A 12,127-nucleotide genomic window follows, 5' to 3' on the forward strand; every position below is an offset into this window, starting at 1 on the left:
TAGAAAAAAGACAACTGAGGGGCGATCTAATAACCATGTATAAGTATATAAGGGGACAATACAAATATCTCTCCGAGGATCTCTTTATACCAAGAAAGGTGACGGTCACAAGGGGGCATTCTCTGCGTCTGGAGGAGAAAAGGTTTTTCCACCAACATAGAAGAGGATTCTTTACAGGTAGGGCAGTGGGGGAGTGAGAATCTTGAATTCCCTGCCTGAGGAGGTGGTGAAGGCGAACTCAGTCGAAGGGTTCAAGAGAGGCCTGGGTATCTTCCTGGAGCGTAACAATATAGTATCTTACAGTTATTGTTAGGTTCTTTAGAAGGATGTAGATTTGGGGATTTATTCTGACAGAATTTTATAGGCTGAACTGGTTGGACTATTGTCTTTTTTCGGCCTTACTAACTATGTTACTATGTTTAAGGCACCAGCTTCGGACACTCTTAAGGGGTCCGAAGCTGTTGCCTTGGTCCACAATGTCCTGAATCCACTATACATCAGGATTCTATCTAAGCAAGGCATGAGTGATACCTCCGGTTGTTTTCCTTTAGCCTGTGGTCATCCTTTCGAATGGTATCTGTGCAGCAGCTGTTTCATGCTGTTCATGTGTTCCATTGAGCAACTCTGTACGGTGAGTGTATCTCACTTTTTCCCAACACCCCATTGCCATTGGATAAGACCATATTGTGCTTTTTTCTTCCCAGTAATTTTCCTGTTACAGTAAAAGAAGAGCATATCTCCTAACATTTTAAGAAACTGAGAAGGAAATGTATTGCAGCACTTAAACAGTTATTTTGCCCCTACTGAAGCCCCTAAGTGGTCTCACTCACTATGACACCCCTTTCATCACCCCCGTAGAGTATTATGCCCCCACAAAGTATGATGACCGCACACAATATGATTATCCCACAAACCTTACACAAAGTGTGATGCCCCACAGCACCGCACACAGTAAGACTGACATCACAGTCTCCTATACAGTATGGTATCCACCACAGCCTCCAATATACAGCATGAGAGGCACTACAGACCCCCACACAGTATGATGTCCACTACAGGCCATATATATATATTTAAAGTGTGATGTTCACCAAAGCCCCGCATGCAGTATGAGGACCGCACAGCCCACATACAGTATGATGTCCCACATAACTATCCCATATACTGTAGTATGATGGTCACCACAGCCCCCAACATAGTATAATGTACCTCATACACTTAGCCACCCCACACAGTATGATGTCCACCACAAACACGATACACAGTAAGCTGATCCCCACACAGCCACCCCACACAGTATGATAAATTCCCCCATACCCCCATTCCGCCATAGTTCCAATACTGTATGACAGTCATCCAACTGGCCCCTATATATTATGATAGCCCCTCAAACTGCCCCTATATAGTATGATGGTCCTCCAACCCCCAACTCTCCCATATAGTATGATTGTACACTTCACAGCTCATTATACAGTTGAAACCAGAAGTTTACATACACTAAATAAAAAGACACATATGCATGTTTTTCTCAGTATCTGACACAAAATCAGAATAAACCTTTCCCGTTTTAGGTCAATTAGGAATGTCATAATTATTAATATTTACCAAATGCCAGAATAATGAGAGAGAGAGCTTCTGAGTTTTTTGGCAACATCTGAGCTAATTAAAGACACACATGTGGATGTATTTTAATGCACACCTGAAACACATTGCTTCTTGGGAAAGTCTCAAGAAATCAGGAAAGATATCAGGAAGAGAATTGTGAACTTGCATAAGTCTGTCCATCCTTGGGTATAATTTCAAGATACCTGAAGGTGCTTATTTGATCTGTACAAACAATTATATGCAAGTACAAACAAGATGGGAATGTCCAGACATCATACCGCTCAGGAAGGAGACAGGGTCTGTGTCCCAGATATAAATGTGCCTTGGTCCAACATGTGCATTTCAATCCAACGACAAAAGCAAAAGACATTGTGAAGATGGTGGTGGAAGCTGGTAAGATTGTGTCTGTATCCACAGTGAAACAAATACTGTATCAACATGAGCTGAAAGGCCACTCTGCCAGGAAGAAGCCATTACTCCAAAAGAAACATAAAAAGCCATTTTAATGTTGACAAATGCACACAGGAACAAAGACCTTAATTTTTGGAGACATGTCCTATGGTCTGATGAAACTAAAATTGCATTTTTTGGACATACTTAACATCGATATGTTTGGAGGAAAAAGGGAGAAGCTTGGAAGCCTAAGAACACCAAACTAAATGTGAAACACAGGAGTGGAAACATCATGTTGTGGGGTTGTTTGCTGCAAGAGGGACTGTTGCACTTTGCAAAATAGATGGTATCGTGAGAAAAGAAGATTATGTGGCAATACTGAAGCAACATCTCAAGACATCAGCCAGGAAGTTAAAGCTTGGGCAAAAATGGGTCTTCCAAATGGACAATGACCCAAAGCATACTGCCAAAATGGTAACAAAGTGGCTTAAGGACAACGAAGTCAATGTTTTGGAGTGTCCATCACAAAGCCCTGTTCTCAATCCTATTGAAAATTTATGGGCAAAGCTGAAAAGGCAGGTGTGATCAAGGCAACCTACAAACCTGGATTAGTTACACCAATTTTGTCAGGAGGAATGGGCCCAAATTCCGACCAACTATTGTGAGAAGCTTGTGGAAGGATATCCCAAACTTTTGACCCAAGTCATTAATTTTAAGGACAATGGTAAAGCGCCCGCACACCCTGGTCCTGATTGGAGGGCTAAACTGTCACTCAAGATACTGATAGTTCACCATGCCCTAGCATCCAATTGGATGGCTGAGCTGTACATCACTATACTGCCAGCTCAGTACATTCCTGTCCTAGATTGGATGTCAGAACTGTCATTGACTGCGTCAGGACACTCTGATAGGAGGAATCATGACAATATCTACAGATAAAAAGAGGTGTCAGTAAAGGCAAAACTTTCTGATAAATGGCAAACCTTTTTCTGCTTTATTTTCTGATTTGATACACCTTTTAGGGGAAAGCTAGGAGAAAAAATTTAGGCTAGAATTCTGGCATAATCTGCTTTGAAAAATGTTGTGACTTTTGCCATTTACAAATTCAGGGCTGCCAAAATCGGCTGAGCTGAGGCAAGACGTGAACACTGTATGGGCATGATGCAATAGGTCATCTAATTTATGATGATCTGTGGCATTGACTGCATGACAGGAGGTAGATTTCAGGCGTCACACACATAGGCGAAAGCACCACGTCAGATGCTCCTTATTCATTAAGAGATGCATATGTACCTCTTAATGATTCAAAATTGTCTTTTTCCAACATGCCTCTCAAGAATGGCATGAACATCAGAGCATTACGACAACGATATGGATTGCTGGTGCATCGCTAAGTGGTCGCTAGTGAGCTGCCAAACAGGCAGATCTCACCAGCGACATAGCAGTGGTTGGGGGTCACTACTTACCTGTCAGACGCGGCGATCCTGACGTCCTCCCGCCCGCATCCACGCGTCACTCGTCGGTGCCACAGGAAGCCCAGCAGGAAGCGCCTGACGAGAAATGGTCCAGGACGTTCTCGTGCGATCAGCAATAATCAGCGGGGGAGCCGGTCGGAGGTAAGTATCACATGTAGCGATATCGCTAGCAATATCGCTGCTGCGTCACAAAATCAGTGACGTTACAGCAATATTGCTAGCGATATCGCTATGTGTAACAGGCCCTTTAGTCTCCAATTCATCAAGACTGGTGTTTTGTACTCTAATCTTGATGGAAAGTGAGCTGTAGTAAGATTATCCTAATTGATTAAGGACTGTTCATGGTTTTTCCAGTAGCAGAAAGTCACTTTGTCATGGTTGCAGCATGTTTTAAAAAATTAAAGTGTTCTTTACTCACTCTCCGTGTGAAAAACCTGACATGTGCGCACTACCATTGAATACAATGGGTGTGCGTATGTCTGTATTTGTGGTCCTTAAAAAACGGACTGCATAAAGACATAAAAAAATGGACATGTGAAGGGGACCTAACATGAAACCCAACCAACAAGCACATATTTATTTAAAATGGAGAGATTTAATGTTAACTATCCCCATAGAACTACCTGTAAGTTTAACCAAATAGGTTTGTGAGTGTATGCTATTTGTAATATGGCAAAAAGCTTATATCAAGCAGACAGAACAGTTAATGCCAAAATCAGAATGCCCAGCATTTTCAAAGCTATAAGTGATCTATTTCTCACTGTCACTAGCCACTGGATCATCAAGTTCTGAGTTATTCTTTTATCCAAAGCACCAAGTCATGTAGAGAGACAATGCTCTTAGGGATCTTTGTGACCTTCATGGTTGCCTATGCCTGTCGTTTTCTGTTCTGAACTAGCCATGGAAATAAAAAAAAAATCAAGTGTCACATACAAAGGAGATTCCCCAAAAATAAGCAATCAGCAGGCATTGCTTTGAGAAGCCAAGAATGTAGCACCATAAAAAACTGTACATTTGCTTTATGCAATTTCTCATCGAATGAAAAACAAGAACAACACTTCATATGCAGGATAATTTTGTGCAGTGTGGTAATAGGCATTCTGAAGCACAACAGTCTGATACACTTTTTTTTAGTCTCTAGGGGCTACAGCCCACAGATCCTTCTCAGCCCTAGTTGAAGGTCCGGTAGTTTAGTGTCATGCAGTAATAGAAAAGATAGGTATCTATTTTTCAGTCCAAGCAATAAACTTTAGTGTTTGTATAAAGCGTTTTGGGTTTGTCCAAAGCCCTTTGCCAAGTACAACACACATGGTTTGTACATTAGTTTTATTTCTGACATGAAGGATGCCAAGCAATGGAAAAACTCTCGCTGATTTAGCCTTAGTTCATTATTAACAAATTAAGAAAATAATCCGCTACATTTTTTAAAAAAAGGCCAAGATCATCACCTCTTGCAGCACCAGAATGCTGTACAATCAGGTAATATTTAGGCCTCTTTCACACATCAGTTTTTTGCCTTCAGGCGCGATCCGGCTTTTTTTGGAAAAAACGGATCCGGCAAAATGCAATGCCGGATCCGGTTTTTCCCCATTGACTTGCATTAGCGCCGGATCGTGCCGGATGGCATTGCGTTTCATCCGTTTTTTGCCGGATCCGGCAACTTGTCTCATTCCGACGTCTTGAAAAAACGTCTACTGTAACGTTTTTTGTCTCCGGCGAAAAAGCCAGAAGCGCCGGATCCGGCGCTTCCAGCTTTTTGCTACAATGAAAGTCTATGGGCGCCGGAATGCGCCGGATCCAGAAAAAGACGGATCCAGCAACCGGATCCGTTTTTTTTAAGTCTGCGCATGCTCAGATCCAATTGGCCAGCCTCCAGGAACAGAGACGGATCCAGCAAAAAAACGGATCCGTTTCTACAGTTCTCCAAAATTTATGCCGGATCCGTTTTTTCTAAAAAAAAAGCCGGATCATGCCTGATGGCAAAAAACTGATGTGTGAAAGTAGCCTTACTATTACTGTAGTAGGTAAGTATTGTGATTTCTCTTTGTGTCACATAAGAGTGTGATTGTGATGTACAGCGACAAAAGCATCAGCCAGGCTGTCACTCCAATGTCTGTCACTGTTTGTTTTGACAAGTTATGTTTTTATTCAATTACTTCACTGCCTGCAGATAGTTTGTACATGCAGCTGAGTTGTTGGGAGCAAAGGTTGTATTGTAAATACTTATTTCATGGTGTTATGTATTTTCTGCTAAACATACTCAGCTTAATCTATAAAATCCTTGTGAAGGACACTTTCATTATTTTGATCAGTATTTGTAAACCAAAGATGGACTGGGTCCAAAACTAGGAAGAAGTGCAATCCTTTCTGACTTACAAATACTGATCTAAAATCATACAATTTGTATTAACTTTCTCGGAACATCCAGGAGGCTCCTGGAAATAAAGGAGATGTCTTGGAAGAAATGGCAAATCTCTTGGGCACTGACCATACCTCTGCAATAATAGGGCCGGGGGGTAGCCCCATCAGCGGCTCCAGTACTCACTGTGCTGAAGGCTGCTTCATTTCTGGTACTATTCTCTCTCCTCCTGTGGTTCAAAAGACTGGAGGCAGAGGCCAGAATAACTTAAAACAGTTCAACTTTATTTTCCTCAGGACACAGCACATCCAGTACACCTTTAGGACTCTCGAAACGGTGCCAACAATACATCTTCTACAGCAGCACTTAGCTTCTTTAGCTACACCGGAGTGGACCATAGAGTAACAGCGGAATGAGGAGCCTCGTGAAAACAGCACTTCGACCTCTCTTCCTGTGACCGACTTCAGCCCATGAAGGTACCCGTCTACTAGGTCGTCCACCCCTTTTGGTTATCCTGTCCATGCACTCGCTGGTAGCCCACGCGACTACTTCATCAGCCCCCTAGTCTCTGGCTGGCATCTCCACAGTGACTCATCCACTGGCTTCTCTCTGTCATCAGCCCCTTAGACTCTGGCTGGCATGTCTCTGTCATCAGCCCCCTAGTTCTGGCTCGAATCTCCACAGTGACTCATCCACTGGCTTCTTCTCTGCTGTAGGTACCATACACGTCTTCTCTGCTCTGCTCACTTTGTATGTCAGCTAGGCTCCTCAGGAAACAATGCCTTCTGAACCGTACCCAGGGCTGCCCCCAACTGACTGGAATCAGGAAATGTCTCTCCCTAGTTCCCAGCTAAAACTCCTCTATTTAACCCTCTAGTGTCCCCCTATATGAATGTGCTCAGTGCCCCCATCTTGTGTCCACTTACACTAACTACACTGTCTCTACCAAGTATATCTATATAACACATTATGGCAGTAAACATATATACATCTCCTACATATAATGCACAGATACAGTAAGTGCATACAAACATGTCAATCATAAAAGGCAAACAGTGTTAACAATATTTACAGGGCTAGGCCCGACCTCCTTACACCTCTAGGAACTCAAAGCTTCCTGTGCTCCTAAACCATACAGAAATTGATGTCCAAGTTTACCTCCAAAAAAGCCATAAATGGATGTAGAATTGACGATGAAGGATGTCGTTTGTTAAAATGAAGAGCGCTTTAGTGGAATTATTTAGCTTTGCGGCCCAAGCTGATAGCTACTCCTGGGAAGACCTCTTACGTAAATTCAAAGTTTTGAAATACTGTTGTGTGGAGATGGCCTAAGAAAATATTTTAGCGTTACTACACACCCAATGAAAATAGAAGTTTCTGATTCTAAAACATGACAGCTTGCATCTGATATTGTTTCCTGCCATGGATCTGATGAATCTGGTAAAGACATTACATTTTTATATAACGCCATATTTTTCAATGTATTCGCCCATAATAAATTTACAAAGATTTTTGACCACTTTGTTTCTTAGATGCATCAGCAAACAATGTCAACTTCAAATGGTTTGGAACCCAGGTTAGATTCCTCAACAGGGCAGAGGAAGTGTTACAGATTAATTTGTCGTTACTCAAATAATAGGAAAATGAATAAAAACGTCATGTATCCTAATAGGAAATAATGAGACTGAACTATGCAGTGATAAATGTACACGTTCCTATAAAAACACTGTACAAATAAGCCATAATAGCCATATTATATCACCCTGTTTGGGGTTGCTACAGAAAAGAATGCATTTGTTTTCAGTGGTTTCTGTACTAGGAGAGGGAAAATGTTATTCCCAGGAGGAAAAGCATGGGAAAATAAGAGTGTTCGTTAATTGGAGACTTTTCCGTAAAGAATTTTGCACCACTGTATGTAATGATCAATTCATGAACAGGACCTTTTCCTGGAGAGAAAGACATGTTTTGGGCTGATCTAATTATAGAAAACAAAGCATAACCCTTGGATAATACAATTACATGATTTTCAAAGAACTCCTAAGAATGAAAGACCGGAATACATTAATCACCACTTCAATTTATCAATCTTACTGGAAAAGCAAACCTGATTAGTGTGTATTAATATCGCAGCTACATATTCTGACTACACAATTCTACAGTGCATATAATTAATACCCTAGAGACCAGCACAATCCCACAGAGTCGATGTTCATCTGTCTGCTGAATAGCACTCACAAAATTAACTCGTTCATCCCCAGCTCTGCACGGGAAATGAGCAGGAGAAATAGTCAGAAGCAGAGTATGAAATCTAAGGTACTGTTCACATCCCCGTCAAGGTTTCATAACCAGGAAACACGGCCCAATGACTGACGGATACCACTGAACTGTAACTGGGTCCGTTAGGCTCCTCTGTCCATTGACTTCCACTGTTATTTTGACTGGAAAAATAAGGCTTAATGTAGCGCTATTTTAATCCTCAAAAACTGCAAAAAATAAAGAGAGGGGGAGCGCACTAAGGCGGTAAATGAAGGACACCAGCGTGTTTAACAAAGGTAATCCACTCACCTGATGTGGTTGTGAAGGGTCACAACCACCTAAGGAAGTTTTGGCCGCTGCAGATCCCGGGATGTAGATAAAACAGTAGAGAAGAGAAAAGCCAGAGTTCGTCTGCGCTAGACCACAAGGAACCAACCAAAGATGCAAGCAAACCTTTATTCACACTCAAGCCAACGCATTTATCTAATCTAAAATGCTAAAACTGTTGTCCCCCTTCCCTGTCACCTACAGGTGTGTTTAGTTCATCATCATCATGTTCTTTCAATTTCACATTTAAAATTTTTATTTTGGTTCACCTCGTTTTCTAGATGGGTGCCCTATTCTTCAAACTGATCTCTTCCGTTGTTATCTTTACCTTCTTTCTCTTTTTTCCCCTTCTCTTTATCCTTTTTGCCACTGGTCCTTTTACGCCCTGTGCTGCTCCAACTGGTACTGAAATTTTTCTTCGTCATATGGGTGTTCTAATAGATATCACTTTTTTGGTGGTGTCAAATCAGCTGAAGTTCTGGTGGAGCTGTGGGTTAGCGGTGTCATCAGTGTAGATTGGAGTGTGGGTTATCTTATATGAGTTCAAAACCCCCCCAATGTTTTTTTACATAGATGATGTAATCATGGTGCTGAAGCTTTAAAGTAACGTTAGATGATGCCTGCAGAAGCGAAAAGCAGCTGGAATTGGTAATTATGTCCTTAATCCATTGTTTAGCCGCTGAAACACGGGTTCTAAGCTCCAATCATTTTTGCTGAATTGCACATCGATTTACATAATTTTATATTTTTTATATATGTTAAATATCAATTTTAGCATTTTAGATTAGATAAATGTTTTTATCTCTAGTTTTATAATATTTTTTCATCAGGATGATAACTTTCTGGGTTTTCAGTTCAATGTGGGCATTCCCACAGGAACTGACATCATTCAGATGTCATCTGTGTAATGTATATAATGGTTTCTTGGTAACTGACTGTAACATTGCTGCCCTGATGAAGTGGCATGAAACGCGTTGGCTTGAGTGTGAATAAAGGTTTGCTTGCATCTTCGGTTGGTTCCTTGTGGTCTAACGCGGACGAACCCCGGCTTTTCTCTTCTCTACTGTCCTGGGCCCTGTATTGTTCAACATCTTTATCAACGATTTAGATGAAGGAATTGAGGGTAAACTGATTAAATTTGCTGATGACACAAAGCTAGGAGGGATAGCTAATACTAGAGAAGAGAGAGAGAGGATTCAAAAAGATATAAATAAACTGGAGAAGTGGGCAGCAACTAACAGAATGGTTTTTAACAGGGAAAAATGCAAAGTACTACATCTGGGCAATAAAAATGAAAAAAGCATATACAGAATGGGAGGAATAGGCCTAACAACAGCACATGTGAAAAAGACTTGGGTATACTAATAGATCACAGACTGAATATGAGTCAACATTGTGATGCAGCAGCAAAAAAAGCAAATGCAATTCTAGGATGTATTAACAGAAGCATACAGTCTAGATCACGTGAAGTCATTATTTCCCTCTACTCCTCTTTGGTCAGACCTCATCTGGAATATTGTGTCCAGTTTTGGGCACCACATTTTAAAAAAGACATCAACAAACTGGAGCAAGTTCAGAAAAGAGCAACCAGAATGGTGACCGGTCTGCAAACCCTGTCTTATGAGGAAAGGTTGCAGGATTTGGGATTGTTTAGTTTGCAAAAGAGAAGACTGAGAGGAGACTTAGTAGCTGTCTACAAATATCTAAAGGGCTGTCACATTGTAGAAGGATCAACTTTATTCTCATTTGCACAAGGAAAGACTAGAAGCAATGGGATGAAACTGAATGGGAGGAGACACAGATTAGATATTAGAAAAAACTTTTTGACAGTTAGAGTGATCAATGAGTGGAACAAGCTGCCACGAGAAGTGGTGAGTTCTCCTTCAATGGATGTCTTCAAACAGAGGCTGGACAGACATCTGACTGGGATGATTTAGTGAATCCTGCTTTGAGCAGGGGGTTGGACCAGATGGCCCAGGAGGTCCCTTCCAACTCTACGATTCTATGATTCTATGATTAATCCTCAAAAATGGAATCAGATGCAACATCTGTTGTGAATATAGCCTAACTTTTGCTTTATAGTGAAACACTGCATAATTACATCATTTTAATGAGAGCTACATTGATGACACATTGGTAATGTAAAGTCTAGGAATATATTTAATGCATTAGGCATCATGCTCACGGCAGGATTATGGCTGCCAGCAAGGTATTACAGTGGCAACGTTATCCTGAGAAGGTTTGTCTCCTCCTGTATAATACCACATTTGTAAGGCTAGGGTCACACAAGCATATACTCTCTCATCTGAGAGCAGGGCTGCCACTAGGAATTTCGGGGCCCCATACTGGCAAATTTTCGGGGCCCCCTCTACATTCCGCCCAGGCTCCACCCCAGCTCCGCCCTCCACCCCTCGAACTGTGCAGAGTCCCACCACTCTCTCTTGGAAAAACTCCACTTCTCACCAGTCACACATTAACAGTTCCCATCTCCAGATCACACACAGCCAGCAGCTCTTGTTTTGGCCAAAAGATTTTTTAAATCTGCCACGACAAGGTAGACTCTTGGCCAGGCCCTACTCTACTCTAACCTATTAAACATTTGTTAAAATGTCAAATACAATTTAGGTATATTTTTTAATTTTTAAAATGACCAATCATATCACATCCAAAGTGACATATACCACCGCACCATGACCAGACCACATATTACCACCACATAGTGACCTATAATGCCACATACAAAGAACAAATACCACCGCACCATGCCCAGACCACATATTACCACCACAGTGACAGAATACTACAATACTGATCATTAATAAAAAAAACAAGACTATCACCATAAGTGCTATTATAAACAGGAGATCTGTACTTAGTATGCAGTGTCTATGTATAGGTAATACAGTGATCACCGGTGACATTATGCACAGGACCTCAGCATATAGTGCCAATGTACAGGTAATACAGTGATCACCGGTGACATTGTACACAGGAACTCTGTATATACTGTACAGTGTCAGTGCACAGGTAATACAGTGATCACTGGTGACTGCACAAAGGCACTCTGTATATAGCGTATAGTGTACAGGTAACACACTGACTCACCAGTGATGTGTCTAGGTGAAGTCCTTTATCTTTGCTTTTCATCTTTCATCCAGCACAGAACGCCATCATGTCTTCCAGCCAGGGCTCGTCTCTGAAGGAAATAACACAGTTATCTAGAGCTCCACTTGCAGAACACATTACTTATTTTTTTCCCCAACTTCTACACTACACCAGATGAGAAAAACAAGGTGACATAGTGTCGCTCTGTACAGTAACAGGACCTCCACCCTATTTATAACCGTATCCTCAAAAAAATGAAATAAATACATCACTGAAGTAATAATATCCCTTAATTATCCCCTATGATAATATCCCCCCATCCTAGCCCCCATGTGTCTCATTCCTGACTCAAGCCATATTTTCTCTCATCCTGCCCTCATGAGTATCCATTCTGCCCCCATATGATTTCCCGATCCTGCCCCATCTGTCTACATCACATCCATCCTGCCCCATGTGTCTCCCATCCTGCCCCCTGTATCTCGTATCCTGCCCTCTCCTGTGTCTCACATTCTGCCTCGTGTCTCAGTCACATTCTGCCCCCTCCCGTATCTCTCTGTCACATTCTGCCCCTCCTGTGTCTCACTGTAACATTCTGCCCCCGTATTCA

Source organism: Dendrobates tinctorius, unplaced genomic scaffold (assembly GCF_039654945.1).
Source record: "Dendrobates tinctorius isolate UK_male_01 unplaced genomic scaffold, ASM3965494v1 ptg000183l, whole genome shotgun sequence".
NCBI lineage: Eukaryota > Metazoa > Chordata > Amphibia > Anura > Dendrobatidae > Dendrobates > Dendrobates tinctorius.